Genomic DNA, 20,957 nt, shown 5'->3' on the forward strand with positions numbered 1-20,957 from the left:
TAGTAGATATAGATATATCTATATATATATATATCTAATATATATATATATATATATATATATATATATATATATCTCTAATATATATATATATATATATATATATATATATATATATATATATACTGCCTAGTTTTGTTCTCCACCTGTCTCACTGGGAACTTCCCTGGAGTGCCGCTACCTGCAGAGTGGAAGCCGCTGAATCCCATCTTGCTAAGACTCCGCGCCTCTGGGGCAGTCTAGTCAATACCAGTTGAGACAGCAGGATCTCAATCATCCCTTCGTGAGCAAACCTGACGGGGGAATTCAATTGACCGTGTTACTCTTGAGAGTAATGCGGCCCGTGCACTGTTACAATTAGTACAGTAATTTTAACACAGATTTCTGCTCATGGCTCTCAGAGCTGCGAGCAAAAATCAGAGTTGAAAATACCATACTAACAGTAATAATGCGCACTATTACCGTAATAATGGTAATAGTGTGTGGGCCGCGTTACTCGTGAGTGTAATACGGCCTGCACACTATTACCGTTACTACGGTCAATTGAATTCCCCCCATAAAATCAATAATTATTTTTAGTAATAATCTCCTCAGAACATTGTATAATAGGTGAAGCCAAGGTCAACGAGGTGTAGAATATGTTTTCTTATATTAAAGTTTAAAAATGATCTAGAATTAAGATGTTTAATCATACTGAAGGTTAAAAATTAACTATTTCCAAGATTATACTGTTATTCTGGCTATAATAAAATAGGATTGAGATGGTTATTAACATTAAAGAAAGGAAATTTATTAGAGATAAAATGGATTATGAACATGATAACATAAAAAGTTGGAAAAAAAACTCAAGTAATAGGACTTACAAACAACAATCTGTCCCAGAACTGGATAATAGACCTTCCACCTCTTGGAAAACAATCCCAATCAGACATTAGAATAGCCCTAAATCACTTAGAAATACGAAATTTGAACCTAAGCTAAAAAACAGATTTTCGGTATTAGAAAGAGCAGAAGTCCGTGACAGCGAAGATTTTTTATCCCAAGATCAGTCAGTCAAGAGAAAGGCTAATACACAGAAAACATTCTTTAAGGGAAAATATCAGAGTAGCCTCCCCCCTAAAACAAAGGTATGTAGAAGATGAGGATCACGGGGGGGTTGTGGGGCAACTCTTTCACTAAAAAGGGGACACATATTATCCCAGATAATATATTTAAAGGGAATGGGATCTTCAATTTATCCAGCCACACACTGTCACATTCAGAAATGTCAGTTCTCAATAAAGGCCTGTCATTTGCCCAGAGACCCAATAAATTCCAACTATATATCAATATCAATTAATTCACATGGAAACTTACATTAAAACGCCATTTTGCTAAGAAAGATCAAGCTATTTTAACTAATTATGAAAACAGCTCCAAATCAGGACTTAAACCTATGTCAAAATATTACCCATTAGAATCTAAAACTAGTTACATAGAGGTATTCCAAGAATTGCTGATACATGATCTTTGTAACCAAGAATATACTAATCCACATAATAAACATCTCACAAGAAACGAACAAAGGGCCTTAAAAGACTGATAGAAAATTGATAGTATAATCATTAAACAAGCAGACAAAGGTGGTGGCATACTACTACAAGATAGATCTGACTATATTAAAAAAGCAAGAAGACTATTAGGGGATAGATCATCATATATACCACTAAATCATGATCCAATGAATGAGTTTGTATCCCTTCTGAGAGAAACTTTGTTTAAGGGTTCTATCAACAATTGATCGACAAAGAGGAGTTCCAATACCTTATGATGAATACCCCTACAATACCTATTTTTTGCCAAAAATAGACAAAACTTTAATTAACCCTCCAGGCAGACCAATCATAGTAAGGATAGATTCTGTAACTTCCCACATATCTGAGTGTGTGGACATTTTTTAACGCAAATATGTAATGAATCTATCCTCTTATCTGAAGGACACTACAAGTGTTCTACAAATCTTTAAAGAATTTGATTGAGAGCCAGACTACATGTGGGTTACAATAGATGTACAGTCCCTTTATACCTGCATTAAGCATAAAAGGGCATAGATGCCTGCAGGCAATTTATGATTAATGATACAACTCTCAGTGTACAACATAAGGATTTCATTTGTGACTTCATGATGTTTATGCTTAAGCATAACTACTTTAAATTTTTGGATGTTTTCTACCTACAAACATGCAGTACCGCAATGGCCACGAATTTGGCACCAATTTTTGCCATCCTTTATATGGGCAGTTGGGAGCAAGAATATATTTCTAACCCAAATCCGTTTTCCAAAAATATAGTTATCTACAAACACTAAATAGATGATATTATGGTATGGAATGGTAACACAGAATGCTTTAATAACTTTCTCTCATATATCGACCAGAAGGACTATAACCTGAAATTCACAGCAAAAATTGATTCTAACCAAATAGAATATTTGGATTTGATCCTGATGAGTACGGGAAACAGAATGTCCACACAAAATTATATAAAATCTGTGGACACCAATAACTAATTACATTTTAAATAGTGGCCATTTGAAAAAGTGGAAAATTAACATCCATTTTTCACAGTTCCAGAGGATCAAAAGAAATTGTAGTGATGATATACAATGTAGGGAACAGTTATCTATTTATGCAGACAGGTTTAGAAAAAGAGGCTACCCTGAGTTTTTATTAAATAATGCCATTGAAAAGACTGTAGCGAAAAACAGATCAGAAGTAAATGTATGAAAGTCCGATTTCTGCAAGTCGCTGGAAATCGGCGACTTTGCAGCTAAAATTTAAAGCGGCGATGGCTTGTAAAGGCAAACTTGCAGAAATCGGACTTTCTTACATTTACCCCCAGATCTTCTAAACTACACATCAAAAAAAGATGACAAAAAGGACGCAATATCCTTTATCACTCAATTTAATAGTGGATAAACCAAAATTAAATCTACTATCCACAAGCACTGGGCCCAGTGCTAACTGAAATTTTGCCAAAAGAAACAATAATTATTTTTTAAAAGAATGGGATTTTGAAGGATTTTTTGGCCTCTAGCATGCTGACAGAGCGAACAAACAGTTTAAACGCATTTTTAAGGGTTTCGTTAAATGCAATCTTTGCAAAATATGTAAATGTGCTAATACAAACAGATTTTTAATAACCATGACAATAGCAAAAAGTATGATATCAAACAGCTTATCAATTGCCAAACTACCTTGGTCATTTATCTAATAGAATGATCTTGTGGATTAAAATATGTAGGAAAAACAAAGAGACCTTTGAAATTACGAATACAGGAACACATTAGAAATATTAAGAATAAAGTAGAGAGCCATTTCATATCAGGTCACTTTACTCAAAAACATGGATTGGATCCCAATCAATTGCATTTTAAAGCTATAGAATCTGTAAAATTGAGACATAAAGATGGGGACTTGCAGAGAAAACTCTCCCAATGAGAGATGTATTGGATCTAGGAACTTGGAACTATATCACCTAAAGCTCTAAATGAGAGTTATGAGATTGCCCCTTTTTTATAAGTTTGTATAAAGTGTCTATATGTATATATTATTTCTTTGTGACATAGGAATAATATATAGATATAAGTAAAATATTTTCCCATCTGCTGCTAAGATTATTAACAATAGTTTCCTACTCCTCTTCATGAATCTAGTACAGATATTATACCCAAAATTGACTAGGAGACAGCAGCACATAATTTAGCAAATGTTTCATTGGACATTGTAGTACCTCTTCATATAGGAAAATTCCCATAAATAGTGATAAAGATTTACTTCATTAGCATGATATTTGTGAGTACGAACAATCTTAGATATCATTGGTCTGCCTCCAACACTCAGCAGTCCACTGATTGCTGCCTTCCCAATTAGAATCCTTAACAGAACCCAGCTGGGCTCAGCCTCTGGCTAGAAATGATGTAGCACCTCTATCACTAACCTCCAGTACTGATGACACATGCAGGGAATCACCAGTCAACCAGCCATTATAAGGACCTGCTCAGTGCACTCCTCAGGTCCTGAATATTAACTGTGCCCAACATTAACACTCCCACTCCAGGGGGTAAATGTATCAAGCTGCGATTTTGAATGTCCAGCGATTTTCTCGAGCGAGTTTAAAATCGCCAATTTATTAACCGGCGATTTGATGTAAAATCGCCAGAGATGTGTTTCTTTCAAAATCGCCATTCTCAAAATCGCTACAAATCGCAGACCCAATTTTTTGCCACTCTACCTATACAAATCGCCAAATGTATGAAGCTGAGATTTTACAAGCTCGTTCAAGTTTGAATTCAGAGTCACCAGATTCAAAATGCTGCTTTCTATATGCGGGATTGACAAACACATCACTGTTACACTGCAGGGCAATATTAATATAACAGGAGACACAATGGAAGTTTCATGTTTTTTGTTATAGGGGGCCAAAAATGGGGGACAATTTATTTTAAGAATAAATCAATGGGCCAAATGTAATTATAGATTAAATGTAAGATGTTTTTTTTATTTTTTATTACAGTGGCTTACTATTGCATCTATTTTATGATATAGCAACACTTTATATTTCCAGATGGGGTCACCATTTAAAGTACAGACTTGTGACACTACAAGTGCTCATGTGCATGCTGACACTTGTAGTGCCATAAGTATGTACTTTTAATGGTACCCCAATCAGGAAATTTTCAGTGTTGCCATATCATAAAAATATAAAAAATATATAAAAATAAAATGTCTCCCAGTCTTACACAATGAGAAAAATAAGCTGTGATATTTTATATAGACAAATATAATTCCACTTCCAAAATACCACTTACAATCAATATAATTAGTGATTAACCACATAATCATAAATAGTATGATGAATTGCAACTCACACGTGATATAAAGATGTCTGTCACTCAGGGAAGGAGAGGAAATGGGAATCGGCTCGCCTAATCCATTTCACCGATGCATGTTTGATATCTGAAAATTGGTAAATTAGTATTGGATTTATTTAATGAAAAAATTGGGTCTGTGTGATACACCCCAGGAAAGATATGTTACATTTTAGAATTGGGTATTAAACAGGGAAGACATACATTGTGGTTGTAAAATGTTTCACAGGACACTCATGGAGATCACATCCCACTAGGAGGGGAAAGATGACAAAGTGTCTTTAAAAATAATTTAATAAATGCTGTCCTTATTGCTCTAAATTAATTCACTGCCTGTTTAGAAGAGGTTGATTGCTTGGCTGTGTTAACCCTTTAAATACCAGTGTGGGAAGTGTTAACTCTTTTAACTATCAGAGTGCAGATTGTGCACTATTGGATAATTAAATTATAGGTTTGCTACAGGTCTTATACGTAGCTGGTGGAATTTGCATAGAGGTGTGGATGTGTGTGCCTGTGTTGGGAAAGGGACCAGTGAAATATGTTGCCTAAAGTATAGGTGAGAGCAAGCTTGAGACTGGAATCCTGCGTGTTCCTTTACAGTAAACTTCCAAGTCACAAGTGCGATTCATGACAGGTAAAGGTGATCAGAAGTGGTTTCTTGACAAAATAGAGGTGATATATTGTTTGACTGTTTGATTATTTGATAACTTATTAGATCAGGGAGCCGGCAGAGGCGGGCATCCCTAAGAGTATCCATCACCCTCGTACCCCCGGGGGCAAAACCCAGCGTACAGGCAATTATCGATTCCAGGCGGCCGGCAACTTAACTTTTTTGTCCTGACTTTGCAAAAGAGAGACGCCTCAAACTTAACTACCCCACCCACTCTCTATGATCTCCACGGATGGGGGTAAGATCTCGTACCAGGGAAGAAGTGATTTGATGCTAGTATGTAATCAATGTGTGGGAAGGAACAAGGAGGATGTGGGTGTGAAATGTATGTTTTGTCATTTGGATTACACAATATACATGTCTCATAAAGTTAATAGTGGGCTTTATAGCATTGAATTTCCTTTCCAGGGATCGTTTTGAGATATTGTGGCAAAGCATAATTTATCTAATTTAAAATCTCCACTTTTGGTTTGGTGTGTTTAGGGGTTATTTTTTTCAGTGTGAATGTCTCACATTTTATCCATATATCTAATAAAATGTGTCTTCCCTCAGGCTATTATTGAGTAATAATCCACTCCTCATTTCTTAGCAATATATCACACTGCAATATATTCCTAAATCCAGTGGTCTTCGAATAAAAACAACCTGGCTATTTTTCAGTGTGTTTCTTGGAGGAATGTTGTATATGAGTGTAATGGCCAAAGATTGGAGGTAGCATTTTTTGATCCACTGGTGCACTAGTCCACAAATATCCAATGAGTAAATTTAAAACTGGGAGGTAATTTTCCCTGAGTTCGTGTTATGTCTACATGGTTGTGTTATCATTCAACATCTAATTTGTGATGTTCATAATGATGTGAATTCGTAGAAATTTAGGGCAGTTCCTCGCTTCAGTGAGTAGGGGTTGCACATTCCACAGTTCCTATTTGAGCTGCACAACCATAACAGAGCCAGAACTTGTAAAACATAAACAGGAACATATGTTAACCATAGGCAAAAGGTTACATGTTCAAACAAGGAAACAAACATGTTGGATAAACATAAATAAAATGTATACACAAAACATCTCAATCAACATTTTAAAAAAAATTCCACCCGATAAAGTTTAGGGTTTGGCTCTCTGAACACACGCTAAATGAGTAATAGGGGGGATTTAAGGATCTACAACTGATCCTGACGACGGATGATAGATTATCTTTGTTTGAAATGTGCCCTAGCTTTGTGGGGGTGATAAAAAACACAGGACATGATCATTATCATATACTCTTAATATCACTGTGTATGGTAATGCAATTGTTTGTTATTTTGAAATAGATATTTATAGAAGCCTAATCTTTTCTGAGAAACCAAATTGGAATAATATTGCAAAATCAGGGCTTTGTTTCCCTGTTATGAGCCGCGGTGGCAGGCACCGCCGCAACTCGCTTCCTTCTGTCTCCTGCATCCCGGCTGTCTCCTTGACGCCTGGAACATCACTTCCGGCCAGACCATTGCTAGGGCAATGGTCAGACGCTGGTGCATTGGTTCGCTGTGTCCCGGCAATTCAGAGCAGCCGGGCGCGTGTGCACCTGTCAAAGTAGCCTGTGGGCTAATTTACCCTAATAAGATTAATTATACTATGCCTGAGGGGCGGCTGTCATTTGACCCTACTCCTGCTTCTGATTGGCTGCATTTAGTATTTAAAGCAGGGAAGGCTTAGCCTTCATGCCGGTTATAGTGTGGATACTGTCTGTTGCTGACCTGCTCCTGTCCTGTTCCTGTCTTGTTCCAGTGTTCCTGTGGATACTCTGTTCCTCTATTATTGGACCTCCTGTTTGTGACCCTTTACTCTGTTTCTGGATTCTGCTTTCGTGTTGGTGACCCTGACCTTTTGGCGTGTTATTTGATTGCTCTGCTTGCTTCGGACCCTTGACCTTGGCTTACGTCTGACAATCCGTTACCATCTGAACTGCCTCCTCTGGCCCTGCCGCTGCAGTGTTGTTAATAAACTCACATTACAATAAGAGTTAAGACCAGGCGGCATTCGAGTACATGTGAGCACATCAAGCCCCACCCGAAAGGCGGCTGCTATAGGCGAAGACCTCTACCGCTAGTTCTGTAAGTTTATTATGAGACCGGCAGTCTAACATTATAACCAGCCTAAAATTTCAAGAAGGAACTCCTCGGGATGGATGAAAACGGAACCAACCCAACTCCAGCCCAGGTTCTGGCGGGTCAAATTCAGACCCTGCCCCAGATGGTTCAGGGATTATCACATCGGCTGTCTGCACAGGAAGAAGCTACTTCACAAGTCACTTTGGCACCTGAGGGAGAACCCAAATTAAATTTGCTGGACCGGTTTTCTAGGGACAGTTTTGTTCCGGACTTTCAAAGAGAGCTGCAAGCTCTATTTCCGTCTGAGACCTTGGTCTTCCGGTTCAGAACAGCAAAGGGTCGGTATCATCATCTTCCTTCTCCAGGGTGACCCTCAGTCATGGGCCTTTAATCTGGCCCCAACAAGTCCAATAATGCAGTCCGTGGATGCCTTCTTCAATGCCTTGGGTCTGCTCTATGATGACCTGGATCGAGTGGCCTCCACTAAGGCTCATCTGAGGGTCTTGAAGCAAGGCCGGCGCTCTGCTGAGGAGTACTGTGTTGAATTTAGACGATGGTCTACTGACAGCGAATGGAATGATCCGGCGTTACGGAGTCAGTTTCGCCTAGGGTTGTCAGAACAGATCAAAGACGCTCTTGTACAGTATCCTTCTCCAACATCTCTGGAGACCCTCATGCAGCTTGCCTTCAAAATTGACAAAAGGATCAAGGAGAGGAAGGTGGAAAAGGAGGCACAATCTTTCTCATCTGTGTTTGCTCCCGCATCCATGGACACTGAAGAGCCCCTGCAATTAGGAGCATACAGTCTCTCTTCTGAGGTAAAGAATAGAAGAGGGACCCAAGGCCTCTGACTCTACTGTGGGTCAAGGGTGACTTTTCCTGCTCCTGTTCTAACAAGTCGGGAAAAGAGCAAGCCTAGGGAGCGAGGGGGAAGTTTGCCTAGGTTTGCAAATCTTCTCCTCCAAAAATGCAGTCTTAGTTCCTGCACGCATCATTCATGGTGCTCGTTCTGTTGCTGTTTCAGCTTTTGTGGATAGTGGTGCCTCTAGCAACTTTCTGGACATCGGGTTTGCCCATTCTTCTGGCATCCCTTCTGTAAAGCTTGATTCTGCTATCACTGTTTGTGGCCTGGATGGAAGTCCATTGTCTGGTGGCAAAATCGTTTATGAAACTCCTCTGCTGCAGTTAACTGTGGGCACGCTTCAATCAGAAGCCCTGTCATTCTACCTCATTGATTGTCCATCTGCTCCACTAATTTTAGGCCATCCTTGGCTCTCCATCCACAACCATGTAGTGGATTGGGCTAAAGGGGAGATTATTTAATGGAGTCCTCACTGTTCGCAGTCCTGCTTGACCTTGCACCTCTGGATTTTGCAACCAGTGTCTGAGCAGCTTCCTCCCCAATACAACGAGTTCAGGGATGTGCCATTAATTCGATTCCACATTCTAGATTACCCAAGGGGAGGTTGTATTCACTCTCTGGTCCAGAGACCAAGGCTATGCAAGAGTATGTGGAGGAAAATCTGGAAAAAGGCTTTATTAGGCCTTCTAAATCCCCAGCAGGAGACAGATGTTTCTTTGTATCAAAAAAAGACGGTGGATTGCGGCTTTGCATTGACTATCGGGGTCTTAATCAAATCACAATTAATAACACCTATCCTCTTCCCCTCATCTCTGTGCTATTTGATTAATTAAAGACTGCTACCATCTTCACCAAGATTGATCTCCGTGGAGCATACAACCTTATCTGCATCACAGAGGGGGACGAATGGAAATTGGCATTCAACACACATTCTGGCCATTATGAGTACCTGGTCATGCCGTTCGGTCTTTGTAATGCGCCTGCAGTGTTCCAAGATCTAATTAATGAAGTGCTCCGTGAATTTCTCGGCCAATCGTTGTTGTGCATTTGGATGACATCCTGATGTATTCACAGTCATTGTCCCTACATCGGTTCCATGTTAAGCAGGTCCTCCAAAAACTTTGTGATTCTTTTTGCCAAGTTGAAGAAGTGCAAATTTGAAGTTCAGAAGGTGTCATTCCTGGGGTACATTATTTCCTCTGCTGGTTTTTCTATGGCTCCAACTAAAGTCCAAGCCATCTTAGATTGGGTACAACCCAATAATCTCACAGCTATCCAGAGATTCTTGGGCTTCTCAAATTATTATAGATGATTTAACCGTGGATTCTCAGATCTAGTAGCCCCTATTGTCGCCCTTACCCATAAAGGAATAGATCTCTCTAATTGGTCCTTTCAAGCAGTAACTGCATTTAAAGCTCTCAAAAGGGCTTTCATCTCTGCTTTGGTTCTCAGACACTCTGATCCAGAGATACTCTTTGTATTAGAGGTTGATGCCTCTGATATAGGAGCTGGCGCTATCCTCTCCCAGAAAGACCCTCATATTGACTGTTTACATCAGGGGTGTCCAACCTTTTAGCTTCCCTGGGCCACATTGGAAGACGACGAGTTGGTTTGGGCCGCACATAAAATAGCCTAACCCTAACGATAGCTGATCATCGAAAAAACCATAGAAAACATAGTTAACATATTAAACTTACTTTATCAAACTGGCTAAACAGGAAAAGAGGAGGTATTGCCCATGGCAACCAATCAGATTTTAGCTATCATTTAGCTAACACATTGTAGCAAAAGATGGCTAGAATCTGATTGGTTGCTGTGGGCAGCATTTCCACTTTTCCATTTTAGAAAATATGATAAATCTATACCCAGTTGACCAGATGATGTCTGGAACCACTGTGCACAGGTTTTCCTGATCTGTTACCATTGTTGCGCCTGCATTTGCTACTACTTTTACTCTTTGGTCAAGTGATAAGAGCCCTTTGAGACCCATCAAAGCTTGTGACCCTTACTTCAAGAGTCCCACAGGTTCCCAATACTGTCCTATGTCCACAGAAATTGTAAATAACCCAATTAACCATGCACTGTGCCATACAGTTATGGGCAAAAGTTTTGAGAATGACACAAATTATTTTTCACAAACTCTGCTGCCTCACTTTTTATGATGCTAATTTGCATAAACTCCAGCATGTCATGAAGAGTGATCAGATGAATTGCAATTAATTTCAAAGTCCCTCTTTGCCATGACAATGAACTTTATCCCAAAAATAATGTTTCCACTGCATTTCAGTCCTGCCACAAAAGGACGAGCTGACATCAGGTTAGTAATTCTCTCGTTAACACAGGTGAGAGTGTTGCTGAGGACAAGGCTGGATATCACTCTGTCATGCCGATTGAGTTAGAATAACAGACTGGAAGCTTTAAAAGGAGGGTGGTGCTTGAAATCATTGTTCTTCCTCTGTTAACCATAGTTACCTGCAAGGAAACACGTACAGTCATCATTGCTTTGCACAAAAAAGGGCTTCACACGCAAGGATATTGCTGCTAGTAAGATTGCACCCAAATGAACAATTTATCGGATCATCTAGAACTTCATGGAGAGAGGTTCAATGGTGGAAAAGAAGGCTTCAGAGCGCCCAAGAACATCCAGCAAGGGCCAGCACAGTCTCCTAAAGTTGATTCAGCTGCCGGATCGGGCACCACCAGTGCAGATCTTGCTGAGGAATGGCAGCAGGCAGGTGTGAGTGCACCTGCACGCAAAGTGAGGCAAAAACTTTTCGAGGATGGCCTGGTATCAAGAAGGCCAGCAAAGAAGTCACTTCTCTCCAGGAAAAACATCATGGACAGACTGATATCCTGCAAAAGGTACAGGGATTGGAATGCTGAGGACTGGGGTAAAGTCATTTTCTCTAATGAATCCCCTTTCAGATTGTTTGGGGCATCTGGAAAAACGCTTGTCCGGAGAAGGTCTGTGTCATTCCAACAGTAAAGCATCCTGAGACCATACATGTGCCAAGGGAGTGGGCTCACTCACAATTTTGCCATGAACACAGCCATGAACAAAGAATGGTACCAAAATGTCCTCCAAGAATAAAAGTGATAACTAAGTGGCTCGGGGATCAAAACATAAAAAATTTGGGTCCATGGCCAGGAAACTCCCAAGACCTTAATCCCATTGAGAACTTGTAGTCAATCCTCAAGAGGTGGGTGTACAAACAAAAACCCACAAATTCTGACAAACTCCAAGCATTGATTAGGCAAGAATGGGCATCCATCATTCAGTATATGGCCCAGAAGTCGATTGACAGCATGCCAGGGCAAATTGCAGAGGTCTTCAAAAAGAGGGGTCAACACTGCAAATTTTGACTCTTTGCATAAACTTAATGCAATTTTCAATAAAAGTCTTTAAAACTTATTAAATGCTTGTAACTTTTCTTCAGTATACCATAACAACATCTGACAAAAAGGTCTAAAAACACTGAAGCAGCAAACTTTGTGAAAACCAATACTTGTGTCATTCTCAAAACTTTTGGCTATGACTGAACATCGCACTAAGTTCCACCACAGCAGCCTGAACTAGAGCTCTGGCCTTGAGGTGCCTAACACACCTGGGACTATTCCGTCCCTCCTCCTCCATGGCTAGTTGTAACCATTATCATCATTGGACTACTTCACCCCTCATCCTTTTTACGTAGTCATACTCATATTATTGTAGGGATTACTCCACCTTATCCTCTTCTTCATGGGAGAGATACATCATTCTTATCAGCGTTTTTCTGACAGGAACTTAATGTAACTCATTATCTTCATACAATTATCATTGTGGCATTTAATGCTACATGCTACTACCTCATCTTTTTCCTGATCAGAGTACAGTATCATGCCAATTGTTTAATTCCCTGAGTCACATTGTTTTTCTATTTCATATTATCTTTATTTGTGTATTTTCTTTCTGTTAGCCAGTTTATGGTGTGTGCCTGCTAATACAGATGTGAATATTGCCCACATTAGGTCTATCCCTAGATAGGCATGCAAAGAGTCAGGACGATAATAGTATATTGATACCAGTCATCTAGTTATATGCAAGCCCTTGTATTCATTGTTATTGTGAGCTGATATAATTTGTTACTAGTGTTTATGATGATCATTGCACATATCATTAATGTGTGGCATGCAATTGTGCTCTTTTTGTATTATCCATTGTTTTACTGGCTAGTTGTCAGTGTACTAAACATGACTAATGTTTTATCTTTTTACCCAGTGTATGTGTTAGAGGGTGCGCCCTGGGGCCCGTGAAGAGGGCGAAGAAAGAAAAAAGGGGATTTTTACCTAATTGACAAATGGATGCAGGTAATGTCTTATTTCTTTCAGGGTCCCTGGTGCTGGCGATTCACTGCCAACCAATCAATGGCTGGGATGGTGAGCCGGCCATGTGAAATTTTGCCGCCGTGACAAACCAACCAGGGCTTGTTGCGTCACCGCTCTGCACCAGTGCGATGGCTATTATATAGCCGTCCCGGGCGGTGCAAGGGCAGTTGGTCATCGGAGCCAGAGAGAGGAAGACATCATGGGACAACCAGTACCAGCAGGACTAGGAGCGCCCCTAACTAGAAGAACAGTGGAGGATGGCCCGGATCTCCTGGGACGGCTGGAGAAGACAGGGAATCCACGGCAACGTCAGGAAAAGGTAGGACATATTCTACTTCTTTTATCGGGTATTAGGCCTGTGGCACCAGATAGTCGGGCCCTGGGCCTGTGGCACCAGATAGTCGATCCCTGGGCCTGCGGCTCCAAATTAGTCAGGCCTTAGGCCTGTATGGCCCGTTGAGGTCAGGATTTGCCTGTGCCCACCAGTAAGTCAGGTACTAGGGCTCTGTAGTCATCCATCTTATAAACTCTACCATAGCCGCCATTTTGTTTGTTGTAGTAAATACAAGGAGAGAACTGTTAATTTATCACCATGAGCTGTGTCAAGGTAATTTTAGGGCCACCTTTGTGCATATATCTGTTTAGGCCTATGTTAAGCCCCCAATGCCTGTTAGTGCTCTGAGGTGTTTGCAAACTCTGGAGGGCTGGTGTGCTGTTCTGGTCTGGTAGGCTCCCAGTTGGGTGTGCAGTACATTGTAGGCTAGCGCTGTTCATTGAGTCCTTCCTTGTCCCAAGGTGGTCCTCCTTGGCAGTGTGGCACAGCCTCTTTTGAATTCCAGCAGTAGCCACAGGTTATTCCTATTGAGGTGCCTATTTTGAGTTCCAGTGGTAAATCTAGCAGTTCCAATTTAGTCACTGTTTCACCTTGGTGAGTTGGAGGTACTCATTCCAAGTTCCTGCAGCGGCCACTGGCGGTTCCAGGTGGGGCCTCATATCTATTGTGTTTTATCCCTTTTCTGGCCCCTTACTTGACTAGGGTTGTCGGTTGGTCATCGGAAGAGTATGAGCCTCTCATAGTCCGATGGAGGGTTAGTTTTCATAGTAAATCCCAATATCTAGGACACGGTCCCACAAGTCAGCCCCCATTAATAGCAGGTGAGTTTCAACCGGTAACAGTGTGTTTGGTACCTTTGCCTTGTGTATTGGGATTGTGTTTTTTTGCCAGCCAGCAGTTGATAAAGCAGTGCACCACACCCAGGTTTAGGCTAGTTTGCGCTGCAGAGGTCAGTTATTTATGGGGATCTTCGCGCGTGCTGTTAGAGCTGGTCATGCTGTAGGTGGCGCACTTTACTGGAGGCAGAGTTAGCCTTAGTTATCTGGAATTGCTCCTTAGGTACCAAGTGGAGTTGCTGCGAGCTGGATGGCTACAGTGGTGCTGAGGTGAGGACCTGTTTGGGTTCTGGTGGCCCTGACATGATGAGTAAAACGGTACTCCCCTTCTCATTGTCAGAGTAAATTCAGCGGTTGACTGTTATGTCTCTCTCCTGGTTGATAGCTAGTACATTCCTGTAGCTTCCTCATCCAGGAAGAGTTTGGCTGGGTAGAGCTCTTACAGGAGGGTAAGTTACCACATGTTTCATAGTCATCCGTCAGGTTCCTGTGAGTGCCTGGGGTGATACAGGGGTGAGCTTTTACTTGTGTGTTCTGTCTTTCCCTTTAGCACCCGTTACATATGTGTAAGTAATCACCAGTTATTTACTGTGATTAGGGCAGGTGTTTTAAAATTCAACCCCCACTAAACATTGTCAAGAGCTACAACCTCAAAGAGAAAGAAACTTGGGTGGAGGCGTTGTGTCAGAGAACAGGTGAGATTTATCTTTAGCTATACCCAGTAAAGCTGAGGGCTATTGAAAATTGTCAGATGTATAGTTTTGCAGACCTCTCTGAAGTTAAACACCACTTTATGACTGTTACTCCTCTTCTGTGGTCACCAGCTGGACATACCAGATCACCAACTGCAAGATAGGGGTAATCAATATCTATCTTAATAAAATGATGTAAGTAGACCCATTTATAACTACATTTGGTTCATTAGGGATTACTTTCACTCAATAGAAAAAAAGTAGTTTATCAGGCTTGCTGTTACTCAAAATGTTTATAGTGAACTGTACTCCATTCCACAGCTCACCTTTACAATTGTTTGGTGTAGGAGGAAAATATGAAAATGTATTGAAGCATGTAATTTTACCTACGCTGCATTTTTCAGTGCTTGACAAACTCAAATTTCATCTGTGAGTTGTGGGTTTGGAGATCATTGCTCGCTCCCTGGGACGAGGAAGACCTCAATTTTTTAATTATCTTTACACAGACCTCGTATCCTGCTGAAGGGGTAGGTTAGCATGCAGTGTGCTATGTCTCAGCCAGAGTAGTTGATGCTTGGAGACTCCTTAATGACAATAAAAAATCATTTACGTTCCTCTCAGGTGTCCAGAGATCATTTTATATTTTAGTGGAAGATAGTCTGGAGTCTTCAAAAGCAAAATAGGTAACATATTAATATCAGACCATGATCTTTGATCCCCGTTACCATACGTATACCCTTATCTGGTGTAAAATTTCGCTTTTAATGATTTCCTTCTCACTTATACAAAAGTCAAGAATAAATAGTTGTAATACATAGACGATGATAGAGAAAATTGGGATGATCCATTTATCTTTTGGGAGGCTTCAAAGTCTGTAATGTGAGGTCCTATCATCACTTATGCGCCTACTCACAACAAAGTAAGGAAAATTATAAATCTATGCAACAGGCCATGTTGAATTGCTATAATGCTTATGTTTCTGATTCAAATGGTAACCTCTTAGACAGATAAAAACAGACATCAGTTGTTGGAAAGCATTTTATTATCAAAAGCCAAACTTCAAATCAACTACACCAGTAACACATTTTATAGATTGGGAAATCAAGCAGGTAAACTTTTAGACAATAAGACAAGGACTGTTAAAGTTTAAAACCACATTGTAGGACAAACAGACAAACTTATCATGAAATTGGAGCAAATAACGAAATTCAGAAATATTATGTCACTCTATGCACAATGTTACCCCAAATTCCCCATTACTGAACAAATTATTGAAGGAAGCTATGCTTCTCAGGTTAATGAGTGAGCAGCAAGAAATACTTGAGGCAGACTTAAGGCGAACAATCCAGGACATAGCTGTAGCTATAACTACTGTTCGACTACACAAATCCCCAGGAGAAGATGGTTTTACCTCTGAATACAATAAAAGTCTGTAAGTAGAAATAGTCCCAACACTCAACTCTTCCACACCTCCATGTCACCAAAATTCTAACAAAACATATATCAGTTAATGACATCACATTGCCCCATTTGGATTTAGGCTCCTAGCTAAAATTATTGCTAACAGAATTAATTTAATTCTCCCCTCACAGAACACCACTTGGGCTTTGAGGGAGGTCGCCACTTGGTGGAGGGCCTTTGTACAGCAATAGCAGCTGTTGCATCCACGTCATTACACCCCACAATTGTGATGGCAAGGCTTGACAAATTTGGAATGGTCTCAGGGTTCACTGTTAATTTTGACAAAACCACAGAATTGTTGATAAGGGAAGGCCACACGCATCCACACTGGGTCAGAGACAACACAATTAAATGGGCAAAAAAGGGAATTCAATATTGTGCTATACAATTGCTGAAAAACCTTGGCCACTTACATAAGCTAAATGTGATAACATCTGTTGAAGAGAGGGCCAGAAAGGTGGCTGGGTGGGGTTGTCTCCATCTCTCTGAAATGGGAAGAGCAAACCTACTTACAATTTCATTGCTTTACCCCCATTCAAACATTACTAGTATTATTAACGCACAAAGATAAATCAGCTACAGGCTCAATATTCTGCAAGTTCACCTGGGAAAACAGTAAAACAATAATAGGCCTCAGTAGGCTTAAGGAAACTAAATTAAATAAAGGCACAAACATGTCCAAGATTGCATTATATTAATAAGCACACATTTTAGATACCCTAGAGATTAGATTCAAGGGACTGACACTCACATAAACACATAATTGAAACAGGGTTTTCTTTGTCTAAAATGAGTTTACCAGAGTTCCTCTATCTACAGGATTAAAGAAGTGCCTAAGCAGATCCTTGATAATCCCCATTTAAGGTCCACGAGAAAGATGTGAAAATGCTGAGAGATCATTATAAGTTCAGCCTACATATATTAATATCTCCCTTTGCTAGAAAACCCAGGTTTACAGGATGCCATGGCTGCTTACCACTTTAACTTCTGGGGTAATGCCGGAATTAAAAGATTGAGCAATTCCTGAACAAAACTACTAAGAAACCTGTAATGTTTGAACAAACATGAGAGAAATATGAAGTGATTAGACCATTTGGTCTAACATTTGTCCAGGCAAACCCTCTTCGTTTGGCAATATCTTGTCAACATTGTAATCGCAAGGCAATCTCAGTTCATTACAATTTTCTGCAGGAACAAATTAATTCTGAAAAGCCAAAATCAAGACTGGCACAATGGAGAACGCTTTCCAATTATGTCAGTTTGGCATAATCAATTAGGGTTCTCCCTACAGTGACATAGGTGGATATGCATGCATTTATCATAAGGCCCGTTTGTCCCCTTATCGCCACTATAGTATTGGAGTGACAGATGATCACTCTGTTTGATATGTGGTTCTCCTATGGCAGATCTCACCCATTGCCTATGGGAGTGCCCACTGATTTCTGCACCAAGGTCTAGAGATTTACCAGCAATTATGTAGTCCCCTCAGAGCAGGCTATATTTGGAATTTTACCTAATGGTAGCAAAGGAAAAAAAGGAAGTAATAAACTCTTGTTGGCAGTGGCAAAGAAAAGTGTGCTCCAGAATACCCCCCATTCCCTCTCACTGTTAAGCGAGAAACATATGTGTGCAGAATGCATTGGATAGAGGTTTCATTGAAAAAAAAAAATACACTAAGGTTTTTTTTTCAAACCTGGGAAATTCTTTTGGTTTCAGTGAAGACACAGGTTTGGAAATGTTTCCGTCATTCTATTTGGTATGAAACCTGTTTGTGCGCACAAGATTCACCAATTCACCTGTGAACCAATTGGGGGAAGTTTTGGAAATTCTCGGGTCTTCCCCCATCTCATTACTTATGATAAAATGCAACACATCTGTTCTTTCACTTAGTATTGGAGTTCGTAAGTTAATATATGGCTATCCTTAATGTTATCTCAATGTTATGATGTTTCAAGCATTGTTGAGATATTCCCCAGCACCGGTTTTAATACTCAATTTATTTGTTTCATGTAACACAATATGCATATTGTAGTGGTATCAGCAACTTTCTTGCAGGTATCTTATGCTCAACAATAGAACCCAATATCTAGCAACAAATAACAGTCAGTGCCCATAGTAAAGAAAGTGAGCACTATATCGCTACACACGAGAATCCCCTGAAAGCAATAGCTAATAGTTGGGAGATGATTGGTAATTGTAATCAAAGTAAATGTAAGAGACTCTGTAAACAGGAATACCAAAGATTGTTCAGTGACCAAGGTCAAAGTTCATGCCAATTTGTCATGCAGCAAAACCAGGGAGTTGTCCTATCAATGGTCTTACTGCTTGTGAATAAAAAAAAAACCACCATGTCCATAAAATAAAATACATCCACAGTTTTGCAGCTTTAAAACTCAAAATAATCCACAGGATCCTTGCTTGGCAAAATAAGAAAAGAACATTTAGAACAACACTATCTAGCTCTTCACATAAAGAGCTCCCCACGCATAATGACTTAATTACAGCCGCTAGGGCTATTCATAACATGGGGATTTCCCATGTCCCCGTCACCAGTGACTGACTGCTGCAGCTGCACACATAGTGCTCATGCAGTCAGCTGACTGAGTGTGGGACTGTGACAGGCCTGTGTGTGATTCTGTAGCTGGCTGCTGCAGAGGTAAAGGCTGTGCTCTGATAGCCTCTATGAGAAAGTGAAAGCCAATCAGAGCTAGCAATGTGAAAAGGAAATCAAAAGGTCACTACATTGTAAAGACAACAGCGAAATCCCACAGAACTGCAACAATATATTTATCAAAGTTCGTCCACTGTTAGATATGTTGTCTGAAACATTTGCTGATGTCACCAATGCAACGGAATTCCAGGCCACTGACGAAATGATCATCCCTTTCAAAGGAAGACACAGAGGCAAACAATACTTAAGATCCAAACCCAAAAAGTGGGGCTTTAAATTATGGGTCAAAATTCAGATTACATAATTTGGTGTGATTGGTAATATTGTGATAAAACTATATGACGGATTATCCAAAAAAAAAAAGATTCTTAAAAACCTCCACAATGTCACGACAAAAACTGTACTAGAAGCACTCACTACATTTGAAGAAAATGCAAAGATTAAGTGTGTCCAGAATGTATGGAATCATTTCATACTTAACATCCACCGAAAACCAGTACTTTTATGAGAGCAGTTTCAGTGCAATGTTGAGGGTGGAAGTATGATTGCAGAGTTGAGAATGGAATCCAACCCTGCTGCCTTGGCGTCATTCTCGACTCCTCTCTCTTTTTTGCCCCCAAACATTCAATCCCTTGCCCAAGCCTGTCGCTTCCAACTACGCAACATTGCCCGCATCCGGCCCTTCCTCTCTCAGGATGCCACCAATACTATCATCCACACACTCATCATCTCCCGCCTCGATTATTGCAACCTCCTCACCAGCCTTCCCTACTTCCATCTCGCCCTCCTCCGCTCTATACTCAATGCGGCTGCAAGACTCATCTTCCTTTCACGCCACTCCTCCTCTGCCTCGCCTTATACTGACTCCCCTTCTCCTACAGAATCCTTTTCAAACTCCTTACCATCACTTACAAAGCTCTCTCCCAGTCTACTGCCCCCATATCTCTAACCTCCTCTCCATTCATTCCTGCCCGCTCCCTGCGCTCAGTCAATGACCGTCGCCTCTCCTCCACTCTCATCACCTCTTCCCACTGCAGAATCCAAGACTTCTCCCGTCAGCCCCCCTTCACTCGAATGACCTCTCTCGCTCCATCCGTCTCTCTCCTACTCTGTGCTCCTTCAAATGGGCACTTACAACTCACCTGTTCCTCAAAGCCTACCAACCATCCACTTAACTCCCTCATATTCTTCGCTCGTTCTCCCCTCTCTCCTCCTAACCCCCCTTTTCTCTCCCCCATGCTTCAACTGGCTCCCCTTTGTGCCTGATTTTTGTTTACTCTCCCTTAGGATGTAAGCTCGTATGAGCAGGGCTCTCTTCCCTCCTGCCTCCATACCTGTTCTTCTGCTCCGTCTTTACTGCATTAGCCCGTCTGGAGTTTCTAAAGTATTGGTATTTTTTGTTTATTGTTCAGTACTGTTTCACCCTGCATAGTCTACTGTTTGTACTCTGTACGGCAAATAAAAGAATAATAATAATGATGTTTTGTGAATGTTGCTGGGTTACTTACTACCTGACTGTCACATCTCTATATATTAAATACAAAATATATAAAGTAACAAACTATAAGATTCTAGGACATTTCCAGTTTATTTTTAGTAACCAAGTGTTTATTTTATGTGTACATGGGGAAACCTAGGCCATTTGCAACTTATACCCCAACTAAATATGTCCAATATCACTTTTAAATATGAACACGCAACTTCTTTACCTCATTGCCAGCAATGAAACTGTCCTGCTTTAGTGTTATTCAGCATTTTGACAGCACACATCCACAAAACCTGCAGGGAAGGAAGGCAGAAGAGGAGATAGTCTTCACAGTCCTCTGTGGCATCTGATCCTCGCAATTCAACACTAAGGATCCTTAGCCACACTCAGCAGGCTGATGAATCTAGGTTGCTTGCAGAAATTTGACAAATGACCCATAGGGGTTGATGAGAAAGCTATTATCTCAACAATGTGAAATATGTATTACTTCAATACAAACCATATATATATGAAAATGCAAATTAATCCTCATTTTCATTGAAGTTCCCCAAAAACGGGAACAGACACAAATCAAAGT

Source organism: Mixophyes fleayi, chromosome 11 (genome assembly GCF_038048845.1).
Source record: "Mixophyes fleayi isolate aMixFle1 chromosome 11, aMixFle1.hap1, whole genome shotgun sequence".
Taxonomy (NCBI): Eukaryota; Metazoa; Chordata; class Amphibia; order Anura; family Limnodynastidae; genus Mixophyes; species Mixophyes fleayi.